The 11,663-nt window shown below is 39.1% G+C and overlaps 1 protein-coding gene across 2 annotated transcripts in view; it reads left to right on the top strand.

Annotated features, from left to right (window-relative positions):
- GBP6 (guanylate binding protein family member 6) overlaps window positions 1–11,663 on the top strand; it is a 100,006-nt gene that overhangs the window by 2,893 nt on the left and 85,450 nt on the right. The window lies entirely within an intron of this gene.

The raw sequence follows: 11,663 nt of genomic DNA, 5'->3' as shown, positions 1-11,663 counted from the left end.
CCAGGAGTTAGATCTCCTCAGGTAACTCTAGGAAACAATGTAAAATCTGCCTCCAATTTCCCTCTTGGGTGGCTTAGAAACCTGGGGTACTTTTCTTCCAACTTCCTTTCATTTCTGGATAAGGACTGGTCCTGAATGCATAACCCCCTTGCACTCCTGACCTGGCCCACGTGTGGGCTGAGAAAAAATCCTTAGATGAAGGATCTCTGATGTTTGCAGTGAGGTGCCATTGGAATGTGCAAGGGTGAGTGATAAAGGGAGATGGACTTCGCAGATGTTGTGGGTATCCCATCCATATTGCCCCATCTTATGCAAAGATCAACCTTTCCTTAATGGCTTCTTCAATTTTGTGGCTGGTCCTTAGTTTAAATACATATATACACACACACACACACACACACACACAATAGGAAAGTCTAAGCTATAGTCCTCTTTGCTGCAACTGATTTTATGAACATAACTGATATTCAAGATCTTCTCCTCTATTACCCATTCTAGGTTTTGCTCATACTTGATCAGGAGTTCTCCTTGTCTAGGTTGCCTTCTCAGTGGAGAGAAACATTTCTTCATTTCTGAGAAACCAGAAGACCTATTTCTGTGCTTTAATAAGGCTGTGGTTACTTCCAGTGCATCTTAACAGGCCATGCAAGCACCAAGAGTATCCCAGGGAATCCTTTGAGTGCCAGCCATACTCCTCCCTGCTTCCATTATATATTATTTCCTCACAGAAACCATAATCATTTAAGCTTGCCAGTAGATCAATCCTTTAAATTGCCTGCTGGCTTGTCTACAAACATGAAATTCATAAAATGACCAGGTGGCAACTATAGTTTCAGATTTAGTAGAACTTTACTATGACCCCTGGTAGAAAAACTGCTTAACTTCACCCTGAGAAGTGGCCCTCTAGTCCAGCAGACTAGACAATGGATCACAAATTCACAAATAATTCGATGGAGAATACTCCTACTTTAACTCTTTGGTTCCCAGGCTCATATATTCCAGCTAGCATATAATATCCTTTAGTTATCCAATTATATACTGCATATTGAATGACAGTCCCCAACCCCACAGTGGCCTCTACTGGCCATTCCAGTTTTGTTAGGCTGGCAGCTTTTCAATGATGTATAAGGACTAGTGGATTCCATGGTTACATTCGCATGGTTGTGCCTCTTTATTGTAAAGTAAAACTTTCAAAACTTTCTCTAAGCTGATGTTTAGTAGGATTTCATGACATTTAAACAGACACTACAAGTCCTCGAATAGGTGCTGGCTGAACCACTCTCAACAGGGGAATATCCATACCCAGAATTTATGTCAATTTCAGTAAAAAAAAAAAAAAAAGTCACGGACTCCTCCAAGGTGCAAAAGGACTGATTTGATCACCTTGACATCTAGTGATCTGGTTGGTCTTCTTGAAGGGTGGTACTATACTGAAGGCTCAGTGTCAATTTTTGTTGTCTTTGGGCCAATATTTAACATGTAGTGAGATTGGCCTTGGTGAGAGGAAGCCCAGGTTGATGGGTCCATGCAAAGATTTCATCCCTGCCACCGTATCTGTTCTGTGCAAACACTAGGTAGCTGAGGATAAAGCCTGGCTCAAATCTACTGGATAAGTCTTTTTAGCCACCTGATTTGTTCAGTGTCTCTCTAAAACCTATATGCTCTGGTTGACATTGACTTAAGACATAAAGATCCACACACTTTAGGCACTCACTCCTATAGATTTACCTACAGACCTGCTTACTTCTGATCCTACAATTGTGCCAAGGCCAACTACATAAACCATTCTCCACTGCTCAAGATTCTGTACATAGCCTTACTTCAGGCCACTTTTTCCTTTACACAAAATTGCTTACCTGTCAACTGTTTAAAATCTGTCCACAGAGAACATTTCACAGCAATATTTTTGGGGGCCATCCCTAGCTGCAGCAGCAATGTATTTCAATTTGGCTTCTATAAATAACAGACATTGGAGACTACAGAAGATGGGTAGGTAGAAGTGGGGAGAGGGTTGAAAAGTTACCTATTAGGTACAATGTTCACTATATGGGTGATGGATACAATAAAAGCCAAGATTCCACTGCTACACAATATAGGCATGTAAGAAATCTGCCTTTGTACTCCCTAAATCTATACTAATAGAATTTTTATGAATAAAAATAAACAAAAACTAATCCAACTAAAATTCTAACTATTGTAAAAATTAATTAGTATTAAAACTAAAAATAAAGATCTTTTCAGACAAAAAAATAGGAAAACCCAAAGACTGGAATTAGAACAGATAATTTTATGCCTGGAGTTATGTTCTCAGGTATGTTGAAAACTTCTTGTATACACTTTCAAAATTCCACTGGCCTCATATCTTACTATATCCTCTGCTGACATCACCATTTCAGCAGCTTTGCACAGGCATCACTGGGTTGGTGCTTCATATTTTCAATGCTTCTGCAGCTAGTATTCCAGCAAGAACTTGCTCAACACCTTTTCATGTATAACATAGAACTGTGAGAAAGTTATCATGCATGCTAGAAGCCAATAAGGAAATGCCTTTCCTTCTTGTTTTCTGTGTGTTCCATTCTGACGTGCCTCTCATAACATGTTTTAGAGAACTGTGGTGAAATGGAATAGCAGTGACCCACAGTGGTGACCAAATCAATAACATTATTTCATTGGCCTATCCTCCTTTCCTGTTTTACTTCCCTGATCCTGTCTCCTGTTTCTTTATATTTTCTTTTAGGGTCATTTTTCTAAAGAAAATTCTTTTTAGTCAGGCCTTTCTCCCAGGCTCTGAATTTGGGAGAACATAGAATAAGACAGATGGTAATGGAGATCCTGGCACACAACTCCATAGGGTTGGTATTTTAGAGTGAATCACTAATTGGCCAAAGATCCATAAAGTCTATACTGGCAGTAATAAGTGGAAAGATGGTAACTTCTTACATGTAGGTGAACTGGAATGAGACGCAAGTGGAAAATGAAGCATTGGGTTAGGCTGTGGGCCTTTAAACGGTATATGGGTCTTTGGTAATTATAAGGATGTTAGAGTTGGCTGACATTTGTTAATTGCCTGAAAAGCCATGGAAAAAGAAAATAATAAGCTATGAATGTTCCTTGGGGTCCCTAATCTGCCATGTAAGAAGTCCAACTACCCTAAGACTGTCATGCTGAAGAGACAAGACCAAATGTAAGCACTATAGTTGATATTCACAAATGGGCTCAAGCCTCTAACGTTGTCAACAAGGCCACAGACATGTGAGTGAGGCCATCCTGGCCCCACAAAATCAGTGCATCTGTTAACTAAATACCACAGGATCTTTAGTTGGAACCATTTGGAGTCAAAGTGTCACCCAGTCAAGCCTAACCTGAGTTTCTGACTGACATAGTAATGAAATCATTGTATGTGTTATACAATATTGTAGTTAACTGCAATAAAATATTTTTTATTTCAAGCCACTAAATTTTGATGTATTTATAAGTAGCAATACATAACCAGAGCATAGGTAAGTATAATTTGCCTTGACCACAATAAGGAACTAGAGGTGTTTTTAATTTTTTGGAACACAGGGCATCGCTTGTTTTTTTCAAGCAATGAAACCACGGTAGCAGCAACCACAGGGCATTGCTTGGTTTTTCTTTCTTTTTTTTTTTTATTATTATACTTTAAGTTTTAGGGTACATGTGCACAATGTGCAGGTTAGTTACATGTGTATACATGTGCCATGCTGGTGTGCTGCACCCATTAACTCACCATTAACATTAGGTATATCTCCTAATGCTATCCCTCCCCCCACCCCACAACAGTCCCCAGAGTGTGATGTTCCCCTTCCTGTGTCCATGTGTTCTCATTGTTCAATTGCCATCTATGAGTGAGAACATGCATTGTTTGGTTTTTTGTCCTTGTGATAGTTTACTGAGAATGATGATTTCCAATTTCATCCACGTCCCTACAAAGGATATGAACTCATCATTTTTTATGGTTGCATAGTATTCCATGGTGTATATGTGCCACATTTTCTTAATCCAGTCTATCATTGTTGGACATTTGGGTTGGGTCCAAGTCTTTGCTATTGTTGCTGCTACTGTGGTTTCATGGTTGGTTTTTCAAAAGATGAAACCACAGTAGCAGCAGCCACCACAGTTAAAAAAAAAATGAAAGTAACTTAAGGGTTTAAACTTCTTAGGGTGAGGTTTGGCTCAGTTTACAAACAAATTGCAACATCCAAAGTGCTGCCTGAGGATTAAAGAAATCTCAAATAAGTGGTGCTATGGTTTGAATGTATGTGTCCCTTCAAAATTTATACACTGTAACCTAATACTGAAAGTGATAGTATTAAGAGGTGGGCCTTTTAAGAAGTGATTACATCATGAGCACGCCACCCTCACGAATAGGATTAGTGTTCTTATAAAAGAGGTTGAAAGGGGTGCCCTAATCCCTTTTGCCTTTTTCCTCGTGTCAGGACACATACATTGCACCATCTTGGAAGCAGAGAGTGAGCCTTCACCAGACATCAGATCTGCTGGTGCCTTGATCTTGGACTCCCCAGCCTCTAAAACTGTGAAAAATAAATTTCTCTGATGTATAAATGACCTAGTCTGTGATATTTTGTTACAGCAGCATGGAAGGACTAAGATAAGTGGTATAAGAGGCAGATGAAAAAGGGATAAAAGACTACAAATTGGGTACAGTGTATACTGCTGTGGTGATGGGTGCCCCAAAATCTCACAAATCACCACTAAATAACTTACTCATGTAACCAAATACCACCTATTCCCCAAGAACTTACGTAAATAATTTTTCAATGACACATGCCATAAAAAACATTCAAACCCCTATAATTAAAGAGTTCAGATGTCTTCATAAAAACAATCAATCATAGTCTCAAAATCTGCTCTTGTAGGCAGGAGATAGTTTTTCCTACTAACCTTTTGTTAAATCTCAACAATTCCCAGCTGATAAGACCTTGAAAGAGACTCTATGATGGGCTGTCCCACTGGAGAGGGCAAGTGGATTGAATGGTATTATGAGTTGGACTGTACCAGCATTACTTGTATACCACTTCAAATGTATCATGGATCTACTTCATACTCCAGGTTCTGCTATTGGAACCAGTCCTACATGGGCTGGGATAAGCTTCATGCTGATGAGCACTTTGCTTCAGTCCAGTGCCCTGTGGCATTTGTTTCTTGCCATGAGGCTTTTCAGATCCTGCAGCACAGATCTCACACTAAAACACACTTAGCACTCATTCTCTCAAAAATTGAAACATAAGCCAAACTTTATCAATAAAAGATGAGAACTGATGGATAAATTCTTTCCTTTGTCAGCTTGTTGGGGGAATGGTTCTGAAATGCATTCTGTAACATTTCTCAAGACTCCATTTGAATTGACGTCTCTATCACAGCAGTGCTGAATTGATAACCCACTCTTTGATTGACTTTCCTTCCTTCCCTGTTTCATTCTATTTCTCATTTCTGCTCCCTAGAATCATATTCCCAATTAAGCCATCTACAAGCAAGCCTTTATTTCAGGCATTTCAGGCTATGCTTTGAGGGAAATTAAAGCTAGACAACCAGGAATTTACTATTTTATATGTCAGAATACCAATATTAATCAAGTTTATTACAGTGAACTTACGGTATTCTTTTATTCCTACTCTACTTTCTGTTTCCAATTTCTTTCACTTCTAGTAACAATTTAGATTCCATACTGGACATCTATGTACTTAGTTATCTAATTATATATACATTATATTTATATAATAATAATATATATAATATATATTATATATAATAAAAATATATATTATATATAATATATTATATATAATATATAATATATTATATAATATATAATATATATAATATATTATATAATATATAATATATATAATATATAATATAATATATAATATATATAATATATAATATAATATATAATATATATAATATATATAATTATAATATATAATATATTATATATAATTATAATATATATTATATATTATATATAAAGTGACACCTCTACTTTTAAAATAGACCCAGACTCTGACCACTTTTTGGCCCCTTTCCTGCCACCTTTCCTGTATGTCGCCATTATCTCTCATTGAGATGATTACAGGAAACGCCAATATGACTCTCTGCTTCTATTCTTTCTCTATTTCAACAATTTGTGTGGTTCTTTTTACATTGTAAGTTAGATAATGTAATTTCAATGCCCCAAATTTCCCAATGACTTGTAAATCTTTAAAAGATCCTTAAAAACGAAAGTCTTGATATTGGCTTAATAAATCTTTCTCCTAACCTCTTCTGCACCTCACTTCCTACTGCATGCTGCTCCCTTCTTGCTGTTCCTTGACAGGATTTGTCCTGTCCAAGATGTTGCACATGGTATTCAAAGTACTTACAAAACTCTTCCTTCAGATATGTACTGCTACTCACTCTCTTCTTCCAAACGTTTTCCCAAACATCAATGGTGTATGGTATCTTGTATGAACACTCAAATTCATAAACTTCTCTCTTCCTCTGACTCAAATTTTTATTTCTCCCCTCTTTTTTTCCATAGGACTTATCATCATCTGATGTATTTTGCTGATTTATTTATTTATTTATATCCTCTATAGCTCCTTTAGAAAGTTTCATGTGATGGGTCTTTGTACCTGTTTTGTTCACTGCTATTATCTCTAGCACTTCAAATACTACATAGTATAAAACAGATACTTAACAAATACTGTTTAAATGAATTAACAAATAGGTGAGTAAACAAATGACCTGTGGTATATTCAATATTTGTAAAATATGATACAAATTCAAGGTAGAGACTTAACTCAGTTACAATCTCTAACAGATCATCTCCCCACTGATCACAGTTCACTAGTACAATGGTGTGCACCTAAACCAAGCTAATACATTGGTGCTTCCTCAATTTAGGACAAATGATTTGGACTCTTAATGATATGACAAGACAGGTCAAGCAAACATACAAATATATACTTAGACGCATGTAGTAAATCAGTAGTTCAGAAGATCCTGATTAAGCTAAGCAATCAGGATAAATTTGCCAAATTGAAGAAGAGATTATATTGGGAGCAGTACAGCTATTTAAGGAGTTCTAAGTCATATCCTATATGAGAATAGATGTACCTTTGCTCTGATTAAAAGAGAAGTCTCTCCTGATAAAAGGAACATCTTGTGAACACTAACATGGTGAATTAGTTTGTTTTCACACTGCTGAGAAAGACATACCTGAGTCTGGGCAATTTACAAAAGAAAGAGGTTTATTGGACTTGCAGTTCCATGTGGCTAGGGAAGCCTCACAATCATGGCAGAAGGTGAAAGTCACATCTTACATGACGGCAGACGAAAGAAGAGCCTGTACAGGGAAACTCCCCTTTACATTACCATCAGATCTCATGAAACTTATTCACATATCATGAGAACAGCATGGGAAAGACCTACCCCAATGATTCAATTACCTTCCACCAGGTCCCTCCCACAACATGTGGTAATTCAAGATGAGATTTGGATGGAGACACAGCCAAACCATATCATCTGGTCTCAAAAATAAAAAGATGCAATTGTTTGGATATAAAATCAAAACAGGTACTGAATGAGAAGAATGAATGCTGCTCAAAACTGATTAATGTTAAGAAAATTGGATCAAGAAATTCTCCTCAAAAGCATAGCAAATGAATATAGACCCACCATGAAAGAAAACACATAGAGAATAAATCCAGGAGGTGCATTATCTGCATTATAGGAGTTCCAGATGGAGGAATAGAAGCAAAAGGATTCCCAAAAATAATTAAAGAATACCATAAGAACATTTTCTTTATCTTAAAAGACAAATATTTATATCTATCCTGGTGCAGTTTCCAAAGTCCAAAGATAATTAAAAGTTTTCCAATGGACTATTATTTACCTATAACATAAGGAGTATCAAGCTTCTCATCCCTAACACTATAGAAAACATGATCTGGTGATGTAGAATTTTGTTATTATTATTATTATCATTATTATTTTGAGATGGAGTCTTGCTCTGTCACCCAGGCTGGAGTGCAGTGGTGCTATCTTGGCTCACTGTAAACTCTGCCTCTGGTGTTCACGTGATTCTCCTGCCTCAGCCTCCCTACTAGCTAGGATTACAGGTGCACACCACCTTGGCTAATTTTTGTATTTTTAGTAGAGTTAGGGTTTTGCCATGTTCACCAGGCTAGTCTCAAACTCCTGACCTCAGGTGATCCGTCCACCTCGGCCTCCCAAAGTGCTGGGATTACAGGTGTGAGCCACCACACCTGATCGAATTTTATATAAAGAAAAAAAGCCATTTATAGATACATGCAAAATAAATACTTTTCCTAATAATGAAGAACTCGTGAAGTTTATGATACATGACATTCTTGACAGAGAAATACAAAAACATATGATCATTATTGATGGCAGTAAAAGTATGGTAAAACCTAAGTAACACCTGGTAATGTATTTGGAAATACATTACAAATGCTAAAAATATTTTTTTCTTAGAAAATGTCTATTTAGTGTTTAAGTTTCCTTGTCTGCAGAGGGGGATATTGAATAGGTGATCTCACTGCAAAGCCCTGCTCTGCTGTGTTCCCTTCTTCAACCTGAACTTTCTCTAGCTGGGTCAGTTGGCCCCAGTCTCTTTCTCAGGCCACTATTTGTTCTCAAAGTACACTGCGACTTGTAGACAACACTTCAGCCTCTGAAGACCAACACACTGCAGTTCTGCAAGATCAACAAATTGAATCGACTCCTACCTAATTCCTGAGCTCCTATAACCCACTGAGTAGCCACGTCTTATGAATGGGCTTCTGTGTCCCCCATTTCTGAGTCCATATACTGTGAATGGTATCTCAGCATCTCACCACCTCTTTGTACTTGGCCCTGGCTGGTTTCATGCTGGCCCACCTCTGAGGCACTGGAGCCCTGGCCATAAATTCTTCTCTGAACACAATGCTCTAATTGCTGTACCAAGTTTGGAACTTCCTAGAGACTTGTTGAATGGCTTTGCTCAAAATGCTGATAGCAATATGGACAATGAAATCCAGGCTGAGGTGGTCTCAGATGGAGATAAGGAACTTATTGGGAACTGGAGCAAAGTTGACTCTTGTTATGTTTTAGCAAAGAGATGGGTGGCATTTTGCTCATGCCCTAGAGATTTTGGAACTTTGAACTTGAGAGAGATGATTTAGGGTATCTGGCAGAATAAATTTTTAAACAGCGAAGCATTCCAGAGGTGACTTGGGTGCTATTAAAAACATTGAGTTTTATAAGGGATGCAGAGCATAAAAGTTCAGCAAATTTGCAACCTGACAATGTGATAGAAAAGGAAATCCCACATTCTGAGAAGAAATTCAAGCAAGCTGCAGAGATTTGCATAAGTAATACGTAGCTGAATATTAATCCCCAAGACAGTGGGGAAAATGTCTCCAGGGCATGTCAGAGGTCTTCTCAGCAGCCTCTCCCATCACAGGCCCTGAGGCCTAGGAGGAAAAAGTGGTTTCCTGGGCCAGGCCCAGGGTCCCCATGCTGTGTGCAGCCTAGGGATTTGATGCCGTGCCTCCAAGCTGCTCCAGCCATAGCTAAAATGCACCAATGTAGAGCTCAGGCTGTGGCTTTAGATGGTGCAAGCCTCAAGTCTTGGCCACTTCCACGTGGTGTTGAGCCTGCCAGTGCACAGAGGTCAAGAATTGGGGTTTGGGAACCTCTGCCTAGATTTCAGAGGATGTATGGAAATGCCTGGATGTCCAGGCAGAAGTTTGCTGCAAGGGTGGGTCTCTCATGGAGAACATGTGCTAGGGCAGTGTGGAAGGGAAATGTTGGGTCAGAGCCTCCACACAGAGTCCCTACTGGGGCACTGCCTAGTGGAGCTGTGAGAAGAGGGCCACCATCCTCCAGACCCCAGAATGGTAGATACACTGACAGCTTGGACCATGCGCCTGGAAAAGCTTCACTCAATCCCAGCCCATGAAGGCAACTCAGAAGGAGGCTGTACCCTGCAAAACCACAGGGGCAGAGCTGCCCAAGACCATGGGAGCTCACCTCTTGCATCAGTGTGACCTGGATGTGAGACATGGAGTCAAAGGTTATCATTTGGAACTTTAAGATTTGACTGCCCTGCTGGATTTTGGACTTGCATGGGGCCTGTAGCCCCTTTGTTTAGGCCAATTTCTCCCATTTGGAATGGCTGTATTTACCTGATGCCTATACCTCCATTGTATCTCAGAAGTAACTAACTTGCTTTTGATTTTACAGGCTCATAGGTGGAAGGGACTTGTTTTGTCTTAGATGAGACTTTGGACTATGCACTTTTGAGTTAATGCTGAAATGAGTTTAGACTTTGGGGTATTGTTGGAAAGGCATAATTGGTGTTGAATGTGAGGACATGGATTTGGGAGGGGCTGGGGTGGAATGATATGGTTTGGCTGTGTCCCCCACTCAAATCTCCTCTTGAATTCCCACGTGTTGTGGGAGGGACTCAGTGAGAGATAATTGAATCATAAGGGCAGGCCTTTCCTTTGCTGTTCTCATGATAGTTGAATGGGTCTCATGAGATCTGAGGGGTTAAAAAAGGGAGTTTCTCTACACAAGCTCTCTCTTTGCCTGCTGCTATCCACATAACATGTGACTTGCTCCTCCTTGCCTTCTGCCATGATTGTGAGGTTTCCAACAGCCTTAGTGACTAAGACATAGTCACTCTCTTAGTCTGTTTGTGTTGCTACAGCAGAATCCCTGTTTTATTAAAAAACAATTGAAAGACGTTTACTTGGATAATGATTCTGATGTCTAGAAAGGCCAAGATTAGGCAGATGTATCTGATGAGAGCTTTTTGTTACGCCCATTCATGGAAGAAAGAAGAAGCAGGGGTGAGTGTGGGGAGGGAGAAAGCAAGGAAGAAATACTGAGGAAGGTAGACTCTTTTTAACAACCTGCATCCTTGGGAACTAATCTACTCCTGCAAGAGTGAGAATTTACTGGCCCCAATGGGAAGTCACTAATCTATTCATGAGGGATCTGCCCCCATGACCTAAACATCTCCCACTAGCCTCACTTCCCAACACTACCACATTGGGGATCAAATTTTAACATGAGTTTTGACAGACAGAAACCACATACAAACCATAGCAGTCACCTACTGAAACAAAACATATTTTCTACCTCAAGCATACCATCTCAAACTGCATGCCCTCCCGAAGGAAAAAAAAGCAAATTGAGGACTGATTCTCATTATTTTCCTGTAATATTTGGGTGGTTTCAAGGGCATGCTGAGACCACGCTGGGCCACTGCTGATTCTTGCTGTATGACTATTGTAGTAATGATGAAGGTGACCTCATTTTCTGACGGTTGGGGTAATTATTTAATCTGAGAAAGCAGGATATAGCACCTTCTGTAGCCGTCACTCTCAAATAGAAGACAATCAAAAAAGCACATATGGGTGTAATAGATTTTACTGAAGATATGGATATGGGCAGCCATGTTTTTTCTATGTTTCCTTTGCCCATCACAAATTGAGGGGACCCTCAAGCTCTCACTATACTGAAGAATATCCCCTTTCCACATTTCTGCCTTCACTCTATCCTCTTCCTCATTCTATCTTCTTTCCTCCTACCTACTACTTTGCTTTTAGGAGCAAATAAAAATTCTC

This window comes from Pongo pygmaeus, chromosome 1 (assembly GCF_028885625.2).
Source record: "Pongo pygmaeus isolate AG05252 chromosome 1, NHGRI_mPonPyg2-v2.0_pri, whole genome shotgun sequence".
NCBI classification, from domain to species: domain Eukaryota; kingdom Metazoa; phylum Chordata; class Mammalia; order Primates; family Hominidae; genus Pongo; species Pongo pygmaeus.
This window is presented reverse-complemented; position numbering and strand designations above follow the sequence as displayed.